Below are 25,417 nucleotides of genomic sequence, written 5' to 3'. Positions count from 1 at the left end.
AGGGCCATCTTACTTTCCTCCAAATTTGTTTTTAAATGGCTGACTTCCTTGCCTAAGGTGTCTATCTCCTCCAGCTTTCTAGCGCTCCTCATCAAACTCTGTTTGGTATTCTAGGTCTTTGATAATTCATTTATTAATTTCCTCTTTTAAGGATTCTAGGCGGTTTTGTGGGGTGACTATCTGTTCTGCACGGACTCTATTATAATTCAATTGCTGCTCCAGCTTTTGTTGGCTCTGTTGTAGAGAATCCAACCTTTCTTGTCACTCTTTTGCAGTGTCTATGTCTGGGCGTCTTGCTCTGCATTCTTTTGCAGTAAGAGAGCCAGATATTCTTGGAGTTTGGTGGCATACTGTCAAGATACACAACCAAATAGGGAAGAGCGGTCGACACTCTCCCCCGAACCACGGAAGCCGAATGAAGTCGACCCTCCCACCGTGGTTGGCACAGGTGCCTGGTATAGTGAACAGGACACCATGTGGCAGCCAGTGGCGGGAAGAGGGTTGGGAATAGGTTGTGTACAGGGCGGGGGATATAGGGAAACCGGGAAAAGGTTGAAGGAAACCCTAGTGTGGATAGGTCGCGGGAAGGAACAGAAAAAAAACCTACACTACTAACCCTGCATAGTTCCTGAACATGACATACTTGTAACTTTCTTGAGAACACCACAGCACATCTTAATACATGTACCACAATGCACATTGACATAAAACACTACATAAAGCAAGCAGGATGGAACATACACTGGAGAAACTTACTCTCCTCATGAAGGACATAACAAATGGCCCAACTTGGGCTAGCACATAGCAATAGTGATCAACAAGACATGAAAACACATGTACACAGTAGTACTGACTTCGAGTACTTGGTTCCATATACCAAACATCATTTGTACAATCATTCTTTTATCAGAAAATATATGCCTGTTGACTGAGGATTGGTGTCTGAATGTCCTGGAGAAGGCCTTGCATACCAGGGCGTAGTACCTAACAATGTTCGTATACAATGCAGCTGTAATTCAGACTCAGTACTGGACCAGTCGAGTACATGGCCGCCCCCTCCGCACCCCAACCTTTCAATAACCAAATGTTCGTGGTACAGAGAACTCAAAAACGTTGAGAAATACTCATGAGGCACTTATCTGAAGTCCGGGAGGCTCGGAAGCCGTCCCAGACACTGGATGAAACAGCACTTCACAGCGGCAGCCTTGCTTGCAACTCGAACCGCCTGGTCACCGCCCGCCGCGTCTCCATGGAAATTCACTCCGACATGGAGCTCCGCACACACCCAAAATATAGCCACACCTGCTGTACGCCGTGTGGCCTTAATAAACCGTTCCTAATCAAACTCAGCTGGCCACACACGCGCACGGCGGAGAACTACCAGTTTCCACAAGTTCTCATTGGATTTGTAGTATTTGCCCTATTTGTTCAGTTTCTGGCGTTTCTTCAGTCCCGAACAACCCCTAATCCTGACACATACTGCCTAGCCTCTGTTTCTGATTTTTGGCTATCCTGGAGCCTTTGCTCTGCAGAGTCCAGATTGCTCTGGGTTTTCTCCAGTGCTTCCCCTTGCCTCTTTGGGAAATCTACATGGTCTGTGTACTTTTCCTGTATGACTCCTATGTGGGGGTTCACGTAGGCCGCTATTTTGGCGATTTTACATTGCTCCTCTTTTATTTTTGGGGTCAGATACAATTTGCTAAGTGCTTAATGTAATGGACCCTTATCCTGCCAGATATCAAGGTTGATTTCAGTGATTTGCTGTTTTATTCCCTGCAGCAATACTTGTTCGTCCTGTTCTGGCCATTCACCCCTGACAAACAATTTGTGGAGTGGGTGTTCCCTTGCAATATTGATTTCCACTGGGGTCGCCATTCCGGAAATATTAATTTCTTTCTGACTTTCTCAGGGTTCTTTTACTTTTGCAAACATGCCCAATTCCTTTCAGTATTTCTTTTGAGGGGTGCTTGTACAGTGTAGCACAGTATGGTAACCCAACAAGGTGGATGTACCCCGTCGACTAGCATGCTGTGTTAGACTGTCACAAGTGGTATGTCAAATTCAGGATCCCGCAGACGAGCCCCCAAGCTGTAAGTGATTTCAATCCAGCACACACCCAAGTCACACCCAGCATGCAGTGCACAATTGAAAGCCTTATCTATTTTTATCCATAAGTTCAATATGCTGAACGATATACCACTCGTATCACACCCTTCTCCTGAGACCCCCTCGGTCACACTGAACCAGGAATCAGGCTAGTTTGCAAAGGTAAATATTTATTAATATATTTAATAAGTAATCACAATATCTTTTAATAGGTAAACAGCAATCACCAATGGGGTGAAAGAACACTGGATAATATCTTTAATACACTACAAATCAAATATTGAACACAACAGCAAAGGCAGCACAGAACACAATGCTTTTGTGTTGGTTTGGACAGATGGCACTATGGTTAGAGGTTCCCCCTGCAACACCCTTCAACCCCCAATAGGCAATTAAAGAGATGGGAGGAGAGAGCAGGTATTCAGTAATAGCACAAATCAAACAGAATATCAGTCCCACCTCCCCCCTTCAAACACAAGAGAAAAACTGAATTGACTTTTCAGCTGTCAGGATGGCTTTGAAATTGTCTTTGGAATTGACTGAACAAAAACACTAAATGTGGTCAGAAATACTTAAATTGTTATAAATTCCTATGGGAGGCGCTTTGAACAGTTGCAAACAATCACAAGCAATGATTTAGTCAGAAGAAAACTTTTGAATTCTCAAAAGTTTAAGTGGGAAATAAATTGAAGCTATTTCACACGTGTGTCAGGACTGGTGAAACTCTCATCCCACTCCTCCTCACCTGTGTCTTCAAAGGAACTCTCTCACTGTTCCGACTTCTTCTTTAGCCTAGTAGACTTGATCCGCTTTTCCTTTCATTCTTTCTTGTGGTGCAAATAAGGATGAGCTCCCTCAGCCGCTACCTTGACCTGATTTAGTATCCAGGTCAGGAGAAGGCCAAGGAGCAAGCCTCTTTATCAGGGAAAAAGCCATAGCAGAAAAACCCCTGATCCAAAATGTCTTGGCAAGAGGAAAACATCTGGGAGATCCTTAATAATACACAGACAGGAAGTTGTCCTCTGGAAGGTTAACTCTGAATCACTAGTGAGAGTTGTCTTCTGGAAGGATATCTCAGAGTTACTTGGCAGAGTTGCATACAGGATGGAAAAGTGGCTTGACGACTCTTAGGAAGTAGACAGAATCCTGGAGGATACAGGAAGCAGCTTAGGGGTCTGATAGAAGGAACCCTAACAGAAGACCTAACTAGAGGGAAGGCAAAGACAGGAACAAGAGCGTACTAGTGAAAAACAGCTGAGCAGAAAGGCGGAAGTAAGTATGCAAATAGAGAGACTAAGCTAAATATAGAGAGGCAAGAAATAACAGACGTGGAAACAACAAGTAGACAGAATGGAGGAAAGATCAGAAGGTATGAGGAAAGGTTGAATGCGAGAGCCTCACGTACAGAAAGAAACCAGAGTCGTAAGTATAGATTCAGGGAAAATACGAACTGTGAAACCAAAAGCAGAGTAGCAGAAGCCAAGAGAGGTGGAGCAGTGAAGAGAAGGGTAAGTAACTTCCGAGAGAGGAAACTAGAGTCTGAGACAGTGATAGAAAGATAGGACAGGTTGACTACCAAACGTACCTTTACAAACTGGATTCCGAGGGTGGCAGAGACAGGCAAGTGAAAAGAAGCACTACGAGATAAGCATGGAAGGAAATTATCTTTGAAAATAGTCACTGGGAAAAAACACACAGGGACCAGCGGCATAAAGAATCTAAGACGATACAACGTGTCAGCGATTAGAGAAAAGGACCAACATGTAGGCCGATGGCCATATTGGAAAGGCATAGACTGTCAAGATGGAACAGAAATGGCCATATTAGGAGAGCCGCCATCTATTCCAATGCTTCCAAGCATGATGCATGACAACGTGTAAAATGTCTCAGAATATAAAATCTCTCAAACTTTTCATTACGCGATAGTCGCTATAACGGGAGAATCACACTGTTTTGCAATGCGTTTTGGCTTCTATGTATAGCTATAGAGGTTTTAGTAAAGGTCGTTTTTGTAAAATAGGCGCGAGAATGGAAAACAGAATTGCACTTTCGAAAATGACAGATGGGTTGAGTACAATAGATTATGACTATGAAAAAGCTAATGCCACAGATGGATCTTACAGTCACGTAATCAGCGTAACCCGCCGATTGTGGATACTCTACTTCTTCAGATGAGAAAAGAGTCAGTGCAAAGATAGTTGTAGCAACACTATGGTTCTGAATGAAAGATAGGATGGGTTTGAGATAGGGATAAGACAATGCAAATAAACTATAGGTCACAGTTCTTCCAATTAATACTCACAGGATAGGTTATTAAATTGGACCATCAGTTCTGGTCATTGATTGGATCTGGTCTAGGAAGAACAGCACATGAGGCACGGGATCGGATCAGCTAGGCCGGTCACCAGATTTGCACAGGATCAGCCCTCCTAGTCTGTGGGTATTTCAATCAGCTGGATAGTGAGTTCCTCAGGAAAGCCTAGTGGTAGCAAGCCAGACAATTTCAGGATAATAGTTCAAAAGACCTTTTCACTCCACAGCGCATCACTGGGTTACAGGAAAAATTTTGAGGATTAGGCCTTGCAGAAAGTCAATAGTTCTCTACTGCTTGCAAGAGTCTTGGCATATGGATCTTGAAGGATGTTAAAGCTGGATGTAGAATTCTGGATCAGAGTGCTTCGCCGGAATCAGGAAAGTGAGTGAATCAGTCAGCCAATATGTGTTGTCAGTTGTCTCGATTTATCCTTTAAAATGACATCACAGGCAGGTTTCAGGCCAGGAAGGGGAACGGAGAGCGTGCTTGTCTCAGTGCAAGATGACATGTCTAGACTTGCGGACGCAGGTGGAGTTGGAGCCTTGATTCTGTTGGATCTGTCCGCTGCATTTGATACAGTGGACCATCCTATTCTCCTCTCACGTCTAGCACAAATCGGGATCTCTGGATCAGTCCTGGCCTGGTTCACCTCTTTTCTTGCAGACCGCACTCAGACCCTTGCTATGCCCCCTTTCCTTTCCGTCCCTTGTGCCCTCACCTGCGGTGTTCCCCAGGGATCCTCTCTTTCCCCTATTCTATTCAATATTTACATATGGGCGCTGGTCTGCCTTATCCGCTCGTATGGACTTAATTGTTATTCCTACGCGGATGATACTCAAATCCTGATCCGTTTGGATCAGGATCATATCAAGGTCTCAGCTTCTCTTCATGACTGTTTGACATCAGTTGGTGTCTGGATGGACCAAAACTGGCTCAAGCTTAATGGCGATAAAACTGAGGTGATGTTGGTGGGTTGTCCTCCCTGCCCGTCACTATGGACCCCTGCTTTTTGGCCTACTTCACTGGGCCCTCTGCCTTGTCCAGTGGGCAAAGTAAAGAATTTAGGAGTCATTCTTTCTACCTCCCTGTCCATGACTAATCAGGTCTCTACGGTCTGTCAATCCGCCCATCACCAGATTAGGGTACTTAAGAAGGTCCTCCCTATGATCCCAGAGGCTATGCGTCCTCCTGTGGTAGCTGCATTAGTCCTCTCACGGCTGGACTATTGCAATTCCTTATACCTCGCTCAGCCGACGGGCCTTCTCCAACGCCTCCAACGTATACAGAACCTGGCAGCTAGACTGGCCACAGGTTCCCCCTATGGAGCTCATATCTCGCCAGTGCTTCGCCAACTCCACTGGCTCCCAGTGGCCCAGCGAGTTAAGTTCAAGTCACTGTGTATTGTCCATCGAGCTATCCAGGGCCTAGGTGCTGAGTTTCTTCAAACCAAATTTGTTCGGTATATCCCAGAACGCAACCTTCGTTCCCTGAACACCAATCTTTTGGTGGTCCCTAAGTATAACCGGGAAAGACTCGGTGGCAGAGCCTTTTCCATTGCTGCGGCAAGGCTGTGGAACACCCTCCCACTGCCACTCAAGTCTATCTCCAACCATTTGGCTTTTAGGAAAGCCCTCAAAACTACTCTATTCTAACTCTCTGACTATTACTGTTCCTCTTGTTTGATAGCTTCCTCACCAGCGCCATGATGCCCCCGGGCGACCGTGCGCTCTACAAGTTCAGGTAATAATAATAATAATAATAATACAAAATGGGTGTACGGGCCGGCTTATCTAAGCTTGCCCCTGTGAGCTGGGATTGGATCAAAACCTCATCTCCGCCTTGCAACTGAGTGATTGGATCAAGGCCAGATGACATCACATTTTATGGTTTGCTTTACAGTTCTTAGAAACCTCCCTTTAGCTACAAGTCTCAAAATCGGATTTTATACTAAATACACATTTTTACATTGGTCACTTTTAAACAAATCACACACACAGATGCCCTATGTTATGTAGCATCTGTTCCTCAAAATCCCACAGCTGTGGGGTCTTGTTTCAACTTTCTACAGAATTTTGTCCTTTTTGCTATGAACACAATTACCAAACGTTATGCAAATTTCCACAAATGTGTGTGTTTAACATAGGAATGTGTGTGTAAATTTTCACAATTCTAGGATTCATACATTTCACATAAAACCATATGTTTTGCCATTCCTATCCAGAACATGTTACACAGTTCTGCCGCCTCTTAAAATGTACAGGCAAAAATTAGACTAACACATATGTCCCCGATATATTTTTCACCATTTTGAATCACAAGTTATGAGTCTTTAAAAATTGTTCTTTGTTCGTGCTTAACAGCAAATGGTACGCTCCTTTTTCTCTCCCTGGAGTCTAGGAGCATCCCCCTCCTTGGTTGTTCCTTCCAGGAGCCATTTACGAATCTCTGACACCTCCGTTTTGTGGACTGAAGGGCCTGTTATTGTTCATTCTCTTTCTGTAGACAAGAGTCTGGGTTACCCCACAATTATAACCTCCCCATGAGTTTCAGCTGCGAGGATATCCCTCCCCCTGGGAGAAACCTGTTTGTCCACACCCAAAGGTTTGCAGCTCAGCCAAGCTAATTTATTCTTAATTAAAAACCAGGAAAAACCACATTTGTTGAATCAAACATAAATACATTACTTTCCCAGCTTTAACTCTGTGGGACAAAAAGCAACTGAGATCTGTATTCTTTTTATCCACAATCCTTTTTATGTTTGCTGATCCGGCAGACTTTTTAGTTTAAATCACTTTAAAGTTTCATCAGTAACTCATCTGACAGCTGTCATTCAGCTAGCCCAGGGTACTGCACACAGATTCTGACAGGGGCTGTCAGTTTACAGGCAATTTGTTTTTTCTGAAGAATGTTTTGCTCTCCACATTAGGACTTTGTATGTTTGCAATGCTTCATAAGATTACATGAATTTTAGCGCCGAGCAAGATTTTGGATATTGAGAAGTGTTGTGTTATAGGCATTTTGGAGTTTTTAGCACCAAAGCAAATGTCATTTGTAGGCACATTGTGGAGTTTTATTTAGAAAGGGCTGCTTCTCTTTTTGCACCTGTTTGCTGGTCATGGATCCCACTGGCACATTTTCTGCAGTGTGTGCTTGAAAACGCAGGTTTTGTCGGTTTTTTGTAGGTTTTTGGTGCGGACAAGAGTTTTGCCGCCATTGTTGCATTTTCTTGCACCATAAGTATTAGAGTGATACCGCATAGGACAGCAAAGTGGGTCAATACATCCCACACTATCCGTAAGCCGTTTAAAAGTTGCTTGAGCCCCATCCAGGCTGAAAGGGAGGACTTTAAATTGGAATAGCCCTATTGCATTAATAAAAGCAGTCTTTCACTTATCAGGTCCATGTACCGGGACCTGCCACTATCACTTTTTTAAATCCAGGGTTGACAAAAATACCACACTTACCAGCTTATTAATTGAATCCTCAATTTGAGGCATGGGATAGGTGTCAAAGGCAGAGATGGCATTGACCTGCCTTAAATCAATTCAAAACCACCAGGATCAGTCGGGTTTGGTTACCAAAACGATACGGAGGGGCACAGGCTTGAAGAGTTCTCTATGACATTGGCTTTTAACATATTCTGAACCTCCTCAAGCACTATTTTCTTTTGTGCCTCTGGGAGTCTGTATTGTTTTAGATGTACTACCTTCCCTTGTGGGGTCATGATGTAGTGATAGGTACCCTGTACCCTTCCAGGTTTTTCTCTAAATACATCAGGGAAAGCATTAACAAGGGTATTTAAATCTCTCTGTTTATCCTTTTAGATCTAATGGTGAATCAGGTATAGATTATCCATATTTTCAGGTACCAGACAGGATAATATGGAAGAGTTTGAGGCAGCTGGTGTTTCTTTCCACTCCTTCAGGAGATTTATATGATACAGATGGATGTTTTGTCTTCTATCTGATTGGGCTACCCTATAGGTGCAGGTTCCCATTTGTTCTAGTATCTCGTAGGGCCTGTGCCATTTTGAAACAAGTTCATTTTCAGAGTTGTGTAAAAAGACTAACACTTTATGACCTACTGAAAATGATCTAAGGTTCACTCTCATCATTGGAAAGTTATTTTGGGCTTGATCATTTTCCATGTGAGTATGAACTAGAGTTCTAAGTAGCTTCATGTGTTCTTGCAATCAGGTAGCTGTCTTCGACAAGGGTATTGGTGCTTCTTCTCTTTCTTCCCATGTCTCCCATAGCATATTTTACGACATCTCTCAGCTCCCTACCATGCAGTAATTCAAAAGGGGGAGTATCCGGTAGATGCTTGGGGGGTTTATCTCACTGCAAGCAGGGCCCATGGGATCATGCAATCCCAATCTTTTCCATCCTTATCTACTAACTTTCTTAAAATCATCCTGAGGGTCTTATTAAATCTGTCCACCAATCCATCTGTCGCAGGGTGGTAAACTGAGGTTCTCAGGGTAGTAATGTGGAGTCATTCCTTTATTTCACCCGTGGGGTTACTCATGACATTTGTTCCCTTGTCAGTTAGAATTTCCTAGGGGAATCCAACTCTAGAAAAGAAGGGTAACAAATGCTTTACGATGTGCTGAGTGGTGCTATTTCTCATGGGGCTTCTGGGTACCTTATGGCACAATCTACAATTACAAGAATCCATTTGTTGCCCAATTTAGAGGTTTCCAAGGGTCCGATAATATCCATTCTTATTCTAGAGAAGGGAATCTCTATTATGGGTAGCGAATTTAATGGAGTGGGTAAAGGAATATGTGCACTGGTTTTTTTGACATATTTCACATGTTTGAATAAAGGTTTTTATATCTGCATCTATACCCGGCCAATACAATTTTCTGCCGATATGGACTTGGGTTTTAGGTTGTCCTAGGTGTCCACCAATCCAATGAAAATATGCAATTTCCAATACTATTTTTCGATGTGTTTTAGGTATCACCAATTGGGTTTTGACTAGGCTTTCCCCAGACATTTCTCTCCTATATAGGAGTCCCTGTTTCAGAAAGAAAAAGGTGCTGCCCTTTTCTTGGTCTTCATCTTCAGGAATAGTTTGTAAGAAGGCTTCTACAAGTACAGGATAATTCTGTTGGGCAAAGGCTAAGTCAGGAAGGAAGGCTGGTTCGTCAATCCTTTTAGCATTGATGTAAGGCTCATTGTCAGCTTCTCTAAAACCTAAGACACCTCTCTCACTTTCTTCAGATTCAATTTCCTCCTCAAAATGGGGAAATGGGGCCTTCTTAAGAATTATCTGGGCAATTTTATATCTGTAACGCTCACCTGGTTCCCACGGAGGCGCGGCGTCGAAGGCGCAGCACTCTGAAGATGGACAGGAAGGGCCCCTCTATTCTGGCTTCCCTGGCTCGTTGGATACCCTCCTGTGCGTGAAAAGGGAGTATTAACAACTGTGGAACAATGCTCAAGCCTCCCACTCCCTTCCAACCCTCCACGATACCTCCTCCACGATTCCCCGTGAAGCCTCACCTTAGGGTTTGGAAGGATGAGCTCTCCATCCTGCTTCTGATGCAGGGGCGCGTTGAAACCCAGTTACTTCACTGGATTGAGGATTGATGGGAGTTCAGGTAAGCTTGACTGTTCAGGTAAGGCGCTGTAAAAGTTCTGTTCAAAAGTTCAAGCTTAATAATAATGTTCGTTGTCTAATTGCAGCAAGCGCTAATGCTTATGTCTTTTTCCCCTTAGGGGCCGGGGTTCGGAGTGCCGGAGATATGGCGCCGACCCGAAGTGAAACAGTTCTGGATGAGCGCTCAGGTAATGTCTTTGCATTCGCTCATTCAATGTCTTTGTCTTTTTTCCCCATAGGGGCCGTGGTCCGGATATGCCAGGAAGCGGCAGGACCCGAAATGCAGTGGGAATAATCCAACAGGTAAGACTTAAAAGGAAACTGAGCTTTCCTTATTCCTTTTCTCCCTCTCACCTTTGTTCTCTTCTTTTTTCCTCTAGGCGCCGGGGCGTAGCTGAATCCGGAAGATCGCTGCTGAAGATGGAAGCGCCTTGCAAAGGTGAGTAAAATGCAGCGCTGCAGCGATCGAAACGAAATGCCTTTAAAATGATGTCTTCCTTTTCAGGGCCGTTGGAGAAATGACTCCGGAATGCAGATTTAGCAGGTAAGGGCTTTTCTTCTCCTATTCTCTTCCTTTCTCCCCTTGCAGGTGTTCCAGGGTGCTGGCAGGCGTGGCTGAAGTCAGGATGCAGGAGCTGACACGGTGAGCGTCCAGCTGCTAGGTGCAGAACAACGCGAAGCATGTGTGGCTGTTCGGGTGGGGTTTAAATAGCCTTGGAAGAAGTTCCTGGTATGTATCCTTCCACCAATCAGGTATGTATCCTTCCCCGACCACACCCGGGTGGTGAAGTAGTCCTACAGGTTAAGTAGTCCCATTCAGGCCTCAAGAGGGCCTGGATGAAGCAGCAAGGTCTGCATCAGGTAAGTGTGCACCCAAGCACTTAAACACATATCCTCTTCTATGAGCCTGGCGCCTATGGCGCCAGGACTGGGGTCCGCTATGAGCCTGGCGCCTAAGGCGCCAGGACTGAGTCCAAAGGGCCCCGACTTGGGCCCGCTGAGACTTCCCTGGGGAAAATGATGTCTGCCTCTGGGGTTGCTGGGCCCGGCCTGGCTCCTTAGAGGTAGGCATCATGACAGTACCCCCCCTCAAGGCCCCTCCCAAGGTCTTTTCCTCCGGGGGTTTTGGTTTGTGCGGGAATCTTCGATGGAATCTTTGAATTAATCGTGGTGCGTGAACATAGTTACTGGGTTCCCAAGATCTTTCCTGAGGTCCATATCCTTTCCAATCAACAAGATAGAAGAGTTTCGACTTAACTATCTTGGAATCTAAAATGTCTTTCACTTCGAATTCTAATTCTCCATCAATTTGGACAGGGCCTGGGGGCTCAGACAGTCTGGTTCCAGGTTGTACTGGTTTTAGAAGAGATGCGTGAAAAACGGGATGAATCCGCATGTTGGATGGTAAATCGAGTTTAAAGGCCACTGGGTTGATAATAGCTTTGATGGGGTAAGGCCCAATGAATCTGGGATTAAAAGTTCGCTGACCCTTGAGTGGTAGATGTTTAGTTGCTAGCCATACCTGATCTCCTACTTGGTAAGGAGGAGTTTTACTTCGGTGCAAATCAGCGTTTTCTTTATACTTTTTCTTGGCTTGCTGTAAGTGGGTTGTAGCTTCTTTGAAGGCTTGGGTTTTTGTGGAATGTAGGTGATTTACTGCAGGCATCTCCAGGGTCAGAGGTGGATCTAGGTCAGAGGTCCGAGGATGGTGACCATACAGGGTATAAAAAGGAGTCTGTCCGGTTCCAGAATGCACTGAATTGTTGTATGCATATTCTGCAATCCAAAGGATGTCCTTCCAATTCAACTCGGATTGGTGTAACATGCACCGCAGATATTGCTCGAGAGTCTGATTGGTTCTCTCGGTTTGTCCGTCGGTCTGGGGGTGGTGGCTGGTGGATAACCGCACGTCTATTTGTGCTAGTTGGCAACATTTCTTCCAAAAGTGGGAGATAAATTGACTTCCACGGTCTGAGACTAATATGGAAGGGAAACCATGTAACCGCACTATATTTTCCATAAATTCCTTGGCCAAGGTGGAAGCTGACGGCAATCCTTTTAAAGGGATAAAATGGGCCATTTTGGAGAATAGATCCACTATTACGAGAATCGTGTTGTAACCACCACAAGGAGGCAGGTCAGTTATAAAGTCCATTGACAAGGTGTGCCAAGGTGCTGGTGGAATGTCCAAAGGTTGAAGTAGGCCGGCTGGCCTTTTCTTTTGACTCTTATTTTGGGCACAGATTCCGCAAGACAACACAAATGACTTTATGTCTTTTCTCCAAGAAGGCCACCAGAAGTGGCGTTTGATCTTTTCTTCTGTTTTCACGATACCGGGGTGTCCTTCCATTAATGATTCATGATGACGGGTAATGACAAGTTCCTGCAATTCTTTACTTGGCAGAAATAACCGCTCTTGGAAGTAGGGTAAATCATCCTTAACGGTGTAGTGAGGACCCTTTTGACTCCATTCCAGTAAGGCAGAAGAGTCAAAAAGCTGTTTTACTTGAGCTTTGATGTCCTCAATGGTTTGCAATGAAGTCAAGCCCAGAATTCTTTGTTCCGGTATGATTGGCACAGGTTCTAAACTCGAATTGGGTTCTTCCATGCCTATCCGGGATAAGGCATCTGCCTTACCATTCTTGCAGCCAGGGCGATAGGTAATTACAAAATCAAATTCTGCAAAGAATAAAGCCCATCGGAGTTGTCGCGAAGATTGAGCTTTGGCCGTCTTTAAATACTGCAAATTTCTGTGGTCCGTAATTACGGTGATGGTGTGTCTTGCACCGAGAAGATAGTGACGCCAAGCCTTGAAAGCTGATTTAATAGCCAGTAGTTCTTTGTCGGTAATTGCGTAATTGAGTTCAGGTGGAGAGAATTTTCTGGACCAAAAGGCTACAGGGTGTAGTTGGTTAGTTTCTGGGTCTCTTTGCGACAGGACAGCTCCCATGGCCGAACTGGATGCATCGGTTTCCACGATGTAAGGGAGATCTGGGCGCGGGTGCTTCAATACAGGTGCAGAGGTGAATTTGGTTTTCAGGACCTGAAAGGCTTGTTCAGCCTCAAGAGTCCATTCAAAGCGTTTGTTTTTCTTTAGGAGAGCTGTGATGGGTTGAACAGTTCGAGAAAATTCCGGGATGAACCTTCGATAGAAATTGGCAAAGCCAAGCATGCTTTGCACTCCCTTCACAGAGCTAGGAGATGGCCATTTGAGAATGGCGTCCACTTTCCGCGAGTCCATTCGGATTCCTTGAGGTGTCAGGATGAATCCGAGAAACTCCACTTCTGTGGTATGAAAAACGCATTTTTCGAGCTTGGCAAATAATTTGTGCTGGCGCAATTTCTCAAGAACTGCCCTAACATGGTTTCTGTGATCAGATTCTGAGGAGGAATACACCAGGATGTCGTCAATATAAACGATGACACAAACATCAATAAGTTCCCGAAGAACATCATTCATGAAGTACTGAAAGGCGGCAGGTGCGTTGCACAAACCGAAGGGCATTACTTGATATTCGAAGAGCCCAAATTTGGTGCGGAATGCAGTCTTCCACTCGTCGCCCTCTTTTATACGTACCAGGTGGTAAGCTCCTCGGAGATCTAGCTTGGTGTACACACGAGCATCTTTTACTTGGTCGATAAGCTCAGGTATCAGGGGCAAAGGGTAACGATTCTTAATCGTTATCTGATTTAGGGCGCGGTCGTCAATACAGGCCCTAAGGTCTCCTTCCTTTTTAGGTACGAAGAACAAAGCGGAAGAGACTGGTGACTTTGATGGGCGAATGAAACCACTGGCCAGGTATTGATCCAAATACTGGCGCAAATGCAGGTTCTCAGGTTCAGTAAGAGCATAAATCCTACTACAAGGTAGTTGTGCATTGGGTACCAAGTCGATTTGGCAATCGTAAGATCGATGGGGAGGTAAGGTGTTAGCCTGCTCTTTCTGAAAAACGTCTTGGAATTCTTGGTATTCAGATGGTAGCTGTACAGGGGTGGAAGTTACAGAGGCTAGACCCATAGCTGGATTCCTTGGGTAACAGGTTGGTTCACAATCAGGAAAAGTTATCTTCTTTGCTCGCCAGTCTATTCTCGGATTATGTGTTTCTAACCAAGGGATTCCAAGAAGTACTTGAAATTGTGGGGCCTTGATCACATCAAACACGATTGCTTCCCGATGTCCGTCCTGACCCACCAGAGTGATTTCAACTGTGGAATGCGTTACAGGCCCTGAGGCTATTTCGGTTCCATCAACTGTAGTAATTACATCTTGGGCTACTTTCGGGCGGAGAGGAAGCTTAATCCTGGAAGCCAATTCACGGTCTATGTAATTTCCAATAGCTCCACTGTCTATGTATGCTTTTATAGCATGCAACTGCTGAGGCTGTTTTGGGTTCACAAGCACCATTGGCATGACAAAATGCGAGGTCAAAGAGTTTGTTTTCAAGCTCGGCAAGCGGACCCCTACGCTTGTCGGGCTAGGTCGTTTCCCGAACCAGGTGTCAATAACTCGTTATCAGTGGCTCCAACCACCTTCTTGGGTGGTTTAACTGGACAACTTTGAAGAAAGTGACCGGAAGTTCCGCAATACAGACAAAGTTGCATTTGTCGCCTTCTTTCTCTTTCCTTCTGCGTTAATGGTCCTTTAACACTGCCAATTTGCATAGGTTCGGAAACGTCAGTACTCTTGGAGTTAACGTGGGTCTTGATAGGTACTCTGGTTTCATACTTGAGCCGATCTGCTTTTCTATTTTGAAGTCTGTGATCAAGTTGAACCACTAAGTCTATGTAGTCTGCGCAGGCCTGGGGTGGATCTACTATCTGAGCTATAACATCTTTAAGCTCTCCGCGCAGGCCTCGATGAAACAATGTGATCCTTTTATTTTCAGGCCATCCGGTTTCCACAACTAGTCTATTAAAGGTGGCGACATAGGACAAAAGATCCTGATTACCTTGTCGTAAGGATAGCAGTTAGTTGTCAAGGGCCTGTCCCTGCGAGTGTCGAGCGAACAATCTTTCCATGCTGGCCTGGAAGCCCTGGAAATCCCGGAGGATGGGATCATCCTGATTTACCAATAGAATAGACCAATCGGCAGCACAGCCACTGAGGTAAGATAGTACAAAGGCTACTTTGGTCTGGTCGTTGGGGAAGGCCCCGGGCCTGCATAAAAAGTGTAAACGGCATTGGTTCATAAAAACGGCATATTTCTTGGGATCCCCCGCAAAACGTTCCGGCGGGGCCAAAGGCATGTGTCCAGGTAGATTGATTTGTACCGGGTTATTCGAACCCATTGTTGTAGAAATATCTCCGGAAACAGGTAAAGGAGTGTGCTCTGCCTGGCCCTGCAATAACCTTTTGGCCAGATCATCAGTTCTTTCCTTGGATAGGATTAGTTCCCTTCTGAGAGCATTAGTCTCCTGGCGGGCTGAGTGCACTTCTGCCCGTAATTCCCCTAAAAGATGGGCCAGCTGATCTGTCTCGGAAGTCTCCATAGCGCCCAGGTGGGAAATTGTGGTAAGGCTTTGCGTTCTGTAACGCTCACCTGGTTCCCACGGAGGCGCGGCGTCGAAGGCGCAGCACTCTGAAGATGGACAGGAAGGGCCCCTCTATTCTGGCTTCCCTGGCTCGTTGGATACCCTCCTGTGCGTGAAAAGGGAGTATTAACAACTGTGGAACAATGCTCAAGCCTCCCACTCCCTTCCAACCCTCCACGATACCTCCTCCACGATTCCCCGTGAAGCCTCACCTTAGGGTTTGGAAGGATGAGCTCTCCATCCTGCTTGTGATGCAGGGGCGCGTTGAAACCCAGTTACTTCACTGGATTGAGGATTGATGGGAGTTCAGGTAAGCTTGACTGTTCAGGTAAGGCGCTGTAAAAGTTCTGTTCAAAAGTTCAAGCTTAATAATATTGTTCGTTGTCTAATTGCAGCAAGCGCTAATGCTTATGTCTTTTTCCCCTTAGGGGCCGGGGTTCGGAGTGCCGGAGATATGGCGCCGACCCGAAGTGAAACAGTTCTGGATGAGCGCTCAGGTAATGTCTTTGCATTCGCTCATTCAATGTCTTTGTCTTTTTTCCCCATAGGGGCCGGGGTCCGGAGATGCCAGGAAGCGGCAGGACCCGAAATGCAGTGGGAATAATCCAACAGGTAAGACTTAAAAGGAAACTGAGCTTTCCTTATTCCTTTTCTCCCTCTCACCTTTGTTCTTGTCTTTTTTCCTCTAGGCGCCGGGGCGTAGCTGAATCCGGAAGATCGCTGCTGAAGATGGAAGCGCCTTGCAAAGGTGAGTAAAATGCAGCGCTGCAGCGATCGAAACGAAATGCCTTTAAAATGATGTCTTCCTTTTCAGGGCCGTTGGAGAAATGACTCCGGAATGCAGATTTAGCAGGTAAGGGCTTTTCTTCTCCTATTCTCTTCCTTTCTCCCCTTGCAGGTGTTCCAGGGTGCTGGCAGGCGTGGCTGAAGTCAGGATGCAGGAGCTGACACGGTGAGCGTCCAGCTGCTAGGTGCAGAACCACGCGAAGCATGTGTGGCTGTTCGGGTGGGGTTTAAATAGCCTTGGAAGAAGTTCCTGGTATGTATCCTTCCACCAATCAGGTATGTATCCTTCCCCGACCACACCCGGGTGGTGAAGTAGTCCTACAGGTTAAGTAGTCCCATTCAGGCCTCAAGAGGGCCTGGATGAAGCAGCAAGGTCTGCATCAGGTAAGTGTGCACCCAAGCACTTAAACACATATCCTCTTCTATGAGCCTGGCGCCTAAGGCGCCAGGACTGGGGTCCGCTATGAGCCTGGCGCCTAAGGCGCCAGGACTGAGTCCAAAGGGCCCCGACTTGGGCCCGCTGAGACTTCCCTGGGGAAAATGATATCTGCCTCTGGGGTTGCTGGGCCCGGCCTGGCTCCTTAGAGGTAGGCATCATGACAATATCCTGGTCCTATTTCAAAAGTGTTTTCTCCATGATTTTGTAGAAGAACTTTTATGTCTCCCCTAAAGTCAGGATCTATAACTCCTGCCAGGACAAACATTCAAAATTTTGAGGATTAGGCCTTGCAGAAAGTCAATAGTTCTCTACTGCTTGCAAGAGTCTTGGCATATGGATCTTGAAGGATGTTAAAGCTGGATGTAGAATTCTGGATCAGAGTGCTTCACCGGAATCAGGAAAGTGAGTGAATCAGTCAGTCCCTATGTGTTGTCAGCTGTCTCGATTTATCCTTTAAAATGACATCACAAAATGGGTGTAGGGGCCGGCTTAGCTAAGCTTGCCCCTGTGAGCTGGGAATGGATCAAAACCTCATCTCCGCCTTGCAACTGAGTGATTGGATCAAGGCCGGATGACGTCACATTTTATGGTTTGCTTTACAGTTCTTAGTAACCTCCCTTTAGCTACTAGTCTCAAAATCAGATTTTATACTAAATACACATTTCTACATTGGTCACTTTTACACAAATCACACACACAGGTGCCCTATGTTATGTAGCATCTGCGCCTCAAAATCCCACAGCTGTGGGGTCTTGTTTTGACTCTCTACTGAATTTTGTCCTTTTTGCTATGAACACAATTTCCAAACTTTATGCAAATTTCCACAAATATGTGTGTTTAACATAGGAATGTGTGTGTAAATTTTCACAATTCTAGGATTCATACATTTCACATAAAACCACATGTATTGCCATTCCTATCCAGAACATGTTACACAGTTCTGCCGCCTCTTAAAATGTGCAGGCAAAAATTAGACTAACACATATGTCCTTGGTATATTTTTCACCATTTTGAATCACAAGTTATGAGTCTTTAAACATTGTACTTTGTTTGTGCTTAACAGCAAATGGTACGCTCCTTTTTCTCTCCCTGGAGTCTAGGAGCATCCCCAACCTTGGTTGTTCATTCCAGGAGCCATTTACGACCCTCTCACACCTCCGTTTTGTGGGCTGAAGGGCCTGCTATTGTTCATTCTCTTTCTGTAGACAAGAGTCTGGGTCACCCCACAATTATCATCTCCCCATGAGTTTCAGCTGAGAGGATATCCCTCCCCCTGGGAGAAACCTGTTTGTCCACTTCCAAAGGGTTGCAGCTCAGCCAAGCTAATTTATTCTTAATTAAAAACCAGGAAAAACCACATTTGTTGAATCAAACATAAATACATTACTTTCCCAGCTTTAACTCTGTGGGACAAAAAGCAACTGAGATCTGTATTCTTTTTATCCACAATCCTTTTTATGTTTGCTGATCCGGCAGACTTTTTAGTTTAAATCACTTTAAAGTTTCATCAGTAACTCATCTGACAGCTGTCATTCAGCTAGCCCAGGGTACTGCACACAGATTCTGACAGGGGCTGTCAGTTTACAGGCAATTTGTTTTTTCTGAAGAATGTTTTGCTCTCCACATTAGGACTTTGTATGTTTGCAATGCTTCATAAGATTACATGAATTTTAGCGCCGAGCAAGATTTTGGATATTGAGAAGTGTTGTGTTATAGGCATTTTGGAGTTTTTAGCACCAAAGCAAATGTCATTTGTACGCACATTGTGGAGTTTTATTTAGAAAGGGCTGCTTCTCTTTTTGCACCTGTTTGCTGGTCATGGATCCCACTGGCACATTTTCTGCAGTGTGTGCTTGAAAACGCAGGTTTTGTCGGTTTTTTTGTAGGTTTTTGGCGCGGACAAGAGTTTTGCCGCCATTGTTGCATTTTCTTACACCATAAGTATTAGAGTGATACCGCATAGGACAGCAAAGTGGGTCAATACATCCCACACTATCCGTAAGCCATTTAAAAGTTGCTTGAGCCCCATCCAGGCTGAAAGGGAGGACTTTAAATTGGAATAGCCCTATTGCATTAATAAAAGCAGTCTTTCACTTATCAGGTCCATGTACCGGGACCTGCCACTATCACTTTGTTAAATCCAGGGTTGACAAAAATACCACACTTACCAGCTTATTAATCGAATCCTCAATTTGAGGCATGGGATAGGTGTCAAAGGCAGAGATGGCATTGACCTGCCTTAAATCAATTCAAAACCACCAGGATCAGTCGGGTTTGGTTACCAAAACGATACGGAGGGGCACAGGCTTGAAGAGTTCTCTATGACATTGGCTTTTAACATATTCTGAACCTCCTCAAGCACTATTTTCTTTCGTGCCTCTGGGAGTCTGTATTGTTTTAGATGTACTACCTTCCCTTGTGGGGTCATGATGTAGTGATAGGTACCCTGTACCCTTCCAGGTTTTTCTCTAAATACATCAGGGAAAGCATTAACAAGGGTATTTAAATCTCTCTGTTTATCCTTTTAGATCTAATGGTGAATCAGGTATAGATTATCCATATTTTCAGGTACCAGACAGGATAATATGGAAGAGTTTGAGGCAGCTGGTGTTTCTTTCCACTCCTTCAGGAGATTTATATGATACAGATGGATGTTTTGTCTTTTATCTGATTGGGCTACCCTATAGGTGCAGGTTCCCATTTGTTGTAGTATCTCGTAGGGCCTGTGCCATTTTGAAACAAGTTCATTTTCAGAGTTGTGTAAAAAGACTAACACTTTCTGACCTACTGAAAATGATCTAAGGTTCACTCTCATCATTGGAAAGTTATTTTGGGCTTGATCATTTTCCATGTGAGTATGAACTAGAGTTCTAAGTAGCTTCATGTGTTCTTGCAATCAGGTAGCTGTCTTCGACAAGGGTATTGGTGCTTCTTCTCTTTCTTCCCATGTCTCCCATAGCATATTTTACGACATCTCTCAGCTCCCTACCATGCAGTAATTCAAAAGGGGGAGTATCTTGTAGATGCTTGGGGGGTTTTCCTCACTGCAAGCAGGGCCCATGGGATCATGCAATCCCAATCTTTTCCATCCTTATCTACTAACTTTCTCAAAATCATCTTGAGGGTCTTATTAAATCTGTCCACCAATCCATCTGTCGCAGGGTGATAAACTGAGGTTCTCAAGGTAGTAATGTGGAGTCATTCCTTTATTTCACCCGTGGGGTTACTCATGACATTTGTTCCCTTGTCAGTTAGAATTTCCTAGGGGAATCCAACTCTAGAAAAGAAGGGTAACAAATGCTTTACGATGTGCTGAGTGGTGCTATTTCTCATGGGGCTTCTGGGTACCTTATGGCACAATCTACAATTACAAGAATCCATTTGTTGCCCAATTTAGAGGTTTCCAAGGGTCCGATAATATCCATTCTTATTCTAGAGAAGGGAATCTCTATTATGGGTAGCGAATTTAATGGAGTGGGTAAAGGAATATGTGCACTGGTTTTTTTGACATATTTCACATGTTTGAATAAAGGTTTTTATATCTGCATCTATCCCCGGCCAATACAATTTTCTGCCGATATGGACTTGGGTTTTAGGTTGTCCTAGGTGTCCACCAATCCAATGAAAATATGCAATTTCCAATACTATTTTTCGATGTGTTTTAGGTATCACCAATTGGGTTTTGACTAGGCTTTCCCCAGACATTTCTCTCCTATATAGGAGTCCCTGTTTCAGAAAGAAAAAGGTGCTGCCCTTTTCTTGGTCTTCATCTTCAGGAATAGTTTGTAAGAAGGCTTCTACAAGTACAGGATAATTCTGTTGGGCAAAGGCTAAGTCAGGAAGGAAGGCTGGTTCGTCATCCCTTTTAGCATTGATGTAAGGCTCATTGTCAGCTTCTCTAAAACCTAAGACACCTCTCTCACTTTCTTCAGATTCAATTTCCTCCTCAAAATGGGGAAATGGGGCCTTCTTAAGAATTATCTGGGCAATTTTATCTCCTGGTCGTATTTCAAAAGTGTTTTCTCCATGATTTTATAGAAGAACTTTTATGTCTCCCCTAAAGTCAGGATCTATAACTCCTGCCAGGACAACCATTCAAAATCTTGAGGATTAGGCCTTGCAGAAAGTCAATAGTTCTCTACTGCTTGCAAGAGTCTTGGCATATGGATCTTGAAGGATGTTAAAGCTGGATGTAGAATTCTGGATCAGAGTGCTTCGCCGGAATCAGGAAAGTGAGTGAATCAGTCAGTCCCTATGTGTTGTCAGCTGTCTCGATTTATCCTTTAAAATGACATCACAAAAAGGGTGTATGGGCCGGCTTAGCTAAGCTTGCCCCTGTGAGCTGGGAATGGATCAAAACCTCATCTCCGCCTTGCAACTGAGTGATTGGATCAAGGCCCGCTGACGTCACATTTTATGGTTTGCTTTACAGTTCTTAGAAACCTCCCTTTAGCTACTAGTCTCAAAATCAGATTTTATACTAAATACACATTTCTACATTGGTCACTTTTACACAAATCACACACACAGGTGCCCTATGTTATGTAGCATCTGCGCCTCAAAATCCCGCAGCTGTGGGGTCTTGTTTTGACTCTCTACTGAATTTTGTCCTTTTTGCTATGAACACAATTTCCAAACTTTATGCAAATTTCCACAAATATGTGTGTTTAACATAGGAATGTGTGTGTAAATTTTCACAATTCTAGGATTCATACATTTCACATAAAACCACATGTGTTGCCATTCCTATCCAGAACATGTTACACAGTTCTGCCGCCTCTTAAAATGTGCAGGCAAAAATTAGACTAACACATATGTCCTTGGTATATTTTTCACCATTTTGAATCACAAGTTATGAGTCTTTAAACATTGTACTTTGTTTGTGCTTAACAGCAAATGGAACGCTCCTTTTTCTCTCCCTGGAGTCTAGGAGCATCCCCAACCTTGGTTGTTCATTCCAGGAGCCATTTACGACCCTCTCACACCTCCGTTTTGTGGGCTGAAGGGCCTGCTATTGTTCATTCTCTTTCTGTAGACAAGAGTCTGGGTCACCCCACAATTATCATCTCCCCATGAGTTTCAGCTGAGAGGATATCCCTCCCCCTGGGAGAAACCTGTTTGTCCACTTCCAAAGGGTTGCAGCTCAGCCAAGCACATTTATTCTTAATTAAAAACCAGGAAAAACCACATTTGTTGAATCAAACATAAATACATTACTTTCCCAGCTTGAACTCTGTGGGACAAAAAGCAACTGAGATCTGTATTCTTTTTATCCACAATCCTTTTTATGTTTGCTGATCCGGCAGACTTTTTAGTTTAAATCACTTTAAAGTTTCATCAGTAACTCATCTGACAGCTGTCATTCAGCTAGCCCAGGGTACTGCACACAGATTCTGACAGGGACTGTCAGTTTACAGGCAATTTGTTTTTTCTGAAGAATGTTTTGCTCTCCACATTAGGACTTTGTATGTTTGCAACGCTTCATAAGATTACATGAATTTTAGCGCCGAGCAAGATTTTGGATATTGAGAAGTGTTGTGTTATAGGCATTTTGGAGTTTTTAGCACCAAAGCAAATGTCATTTGTAGGCACATTGTGGAGTTTTATTTAGAAAGGGCTGCTTCTCTTTTTGCACCTGTTTGCTGGTCATGGATCCCACTGGCACATTTTCTGCAGTGTGTGCTTGAAAACGCAGGTTTTGTCGGTTTTTTGTAGGTTTTTGGCGCGGACAAGAGTTTTGCCGCCATTGTTGCATTTTCTTGCACCATAAGTATTAGAGTGATACCGCATAGGACAGCAAAGTGGGTCAATACATCCCACACTATCCATAAGCCGTTTAAAAGTTGCTTGAGCCCCATCCAGGCTGAAAGGGAGGACTATAAATTGGAATAGCCCTATTGCATTAATAAAAGCAGTCTTTCACTTATCAGGTCCATGTACCGGGATCTGCCACTATCACTTTGTTAAATCCAGGGTTGACAAAAATACCACACTTACCAGCTTATTAATCGAATCCTCAATTTGAGGCATGGGATAGGTGTCAAAGGCAGAGATGGCATTGACCTGCCTTAAATCAATTCAAAACCACCAGGATCAGTCGGGTTTGGTTACCAAAATGATACGGAGGACACAGGCTTGAAGAGTTCTCTATGAAATTGGCTTTTAACATATTCTCAACCTCCTCAAGCACTATTTTCTTTCGTGCCTCTGGGAGTCTGTATTGTTTTAGATGTACTACCTTCCGTTGTGGGGTCATGATGTAGTGATAGGTACCCTGTACCCTTCCAGGTTTTTCTCTAAATACATCAGGGAAAGCATTAACAAGGGTATTTAAATCTCTCTGTTTATCCTTTTATATCTCTTGGTGAATCAGGTATAGATTATCCATATCTTCAGGTACCAGACAGGATAATATGGAAGAGTTTGAGGCAGCTGGCGTTTCTTTCCACTCCTTCAGAAGATTTATATGATACAGATTGATGTTTTGTCTTTTATCTGGTTGGGCTACCCTATAGGTGCATGTTCCCATTTGTTCTAGTATCTCGTAGGGCTTGTGCCATTTCGAAACAAGTTTATTTTCAGAGGTGTGTAAAAGACTAACACTTTCTGACCTACTGAAAATGATCTAAGGTTCACTCTCATCATTGGCCTGTTATTTTGGGCTTGATCATTTTCCATTTGAGTATGAACTAGAGTTCTAAGTAGCTTCATGTGTTCTCGCAATCAGGTAGCTGTCTTCGACAAGGGTATTGGTGCTTCTTCTCTTTCTTCCCATGTCTCCCATAGCATATTTTACGACATCTCTCAGCTCCCTACCATGCAGTAATTCAAAAGGGGGAGTATCCGGTAGATGCTTGGGGGGTTTTCCTCACTGCAAGCAGGGCCCATGGGATCATGCAATCCCAATCTTTTCCATCCTTATCTACTAATTTTCTCAAAATCATCTTGAGGGTCTTATTAAATCTGTCCACCAATCCATCTGTCGCAGGGTGGTAAACTGAGGTTCTCAAGGTAGTAATGTGGAGTAATTCCTTTATTTCACCCATGGGGTTACTCATGACATTTGTTCCCTTGTCAGGTAGAATTTCCTAGGGGAATCCAACTCTAGAAAAGAAGGGTAACAAATGCTTTACGATTTTCTGAGTAGTGCTATTTCGCATGGGGCTTCTGGGTACCTTATGGCACAATCTACAATTACAAGAATACATTTGTTGCCCAATTTAGAGGTTTCCAAGGGTCCGATAATATCCATTCTTATTCTAGAGAAGGGAATCTCTATTATGGGTAGCAAATTTAATGGAGTGGGTAAAGGAATATGTGCACTGGTTTTTTGACATATTTCACATGTTTGAATAAAGGTTTTTATATCTGCATCTATACCCGGCCAATACAATTTTCTGCCGATATGGACTTGGGTTTTAGGTTGTCCTAGGTGTCCACCAATCCAATGAAAATATGCAATTTCCAATACTATTTTTCGATGTGTTTTAGGTATCACCAATTGGGTTTTGACTAGGCTTTCCCCAGACATTTCTCTCCTTTATAGGAGTCCCTGTTTCAGAAAGAAAAAGGTGCTGCCCTTTTCTTGGTCTTCATCTTCAGGAATAGTTTGTAAGAAGGCTTCTACAAGTACAGGATAATTCTGTTGGGCAAAGGCTAAATCAGGAAGGAAGGCTGGTTCGTCATCCCTTTTAGCATTGATGTAAGGCTCATTGTCAGCTTCTCTAAAACCTAAGACACCTCTCTCACTTTCTTCAGATTCAATTTCCTCCTCAAAATGGGGAAATGGGGCCTTCTTAAGAATTATCTGGGCAATTTTATCTCCTGGTCGTATTTCAGAAGTGTTTTCTCCATGATTTGTAGAAGAACTTTTATGTCTCCCCTAAAGTCAGGATCTATAACTCCTGCCAGGACAACCATTCAAAATTTTGAGGATTAGGCCTTGCAGAAAGTCAATAGTTCTCTACTGCTTGCAAGAGTCTTGGCATATGGATCTTGAAGGATGCTAAAGCTGGATGTAGAATTCTGGATCAGAGTGCTTCGCCGGAAATGGGGAAAGTGAGTGAATCAGTCAGTCCCTATGTGTTGTCAGCTGTCTCGATTTATCCTTTAAAATGACATCACAAAATGGGTGTATGGGCCGGCTTAGCTAAGCTTGCCCCTGTGAGCTGGGATTGGATCAAAACCTCATCTCCGCCTTGCAACTGAGTGATTGGATCAAGGCCGGATGACGTCACATTTTATGGTTTGCTTTACAGTTCTTAGAAACCTCCCTTTAGCTACTAGTCTCAAAATCAGATTTTATACTAAATACACATTTCTACATTGGTCACTTTTACACAAATCACACACACAGATGCCCTATGTTATGTAGCATCTGTTCCTCAAAATCCCGCAGCTCTGGGGTCTTGTTTTGACTCTCTACTGAATTTTGTCCTTTTTGCTATGAACACAATTTCCAAACTTTATGCAAATTTCCACAAATGTGTGTGTTTAACATAGGAATGTGTGTGTAAATGTTCACAATTCTAGGATTCATACATTTCACATAAAACCACATGTATTGCCATTCCTATCCAGAACATGTTACACAGTTCTGCCGCCTCCTAAAATGTGCAGGCAAAAATTAGACT

This window comes from Ambystoma mexicanum, chromosome 5p, assembly GCF_040938575.1.
Source record: "Ambystoma mexicanum isolate Mex_15411 chromosome 5p, UKY_AmexF1_1, whole genome shotgun sequence".
Lineage (NCBI taxonomy): Eukaryota > Metazoa > Chordata > Amphibia > Caudata > Ambystomatidae > Ambystoma > Ambystoma mexicanum.
This window is presented reverse-complemented; position numbering follows the sequence as displayed.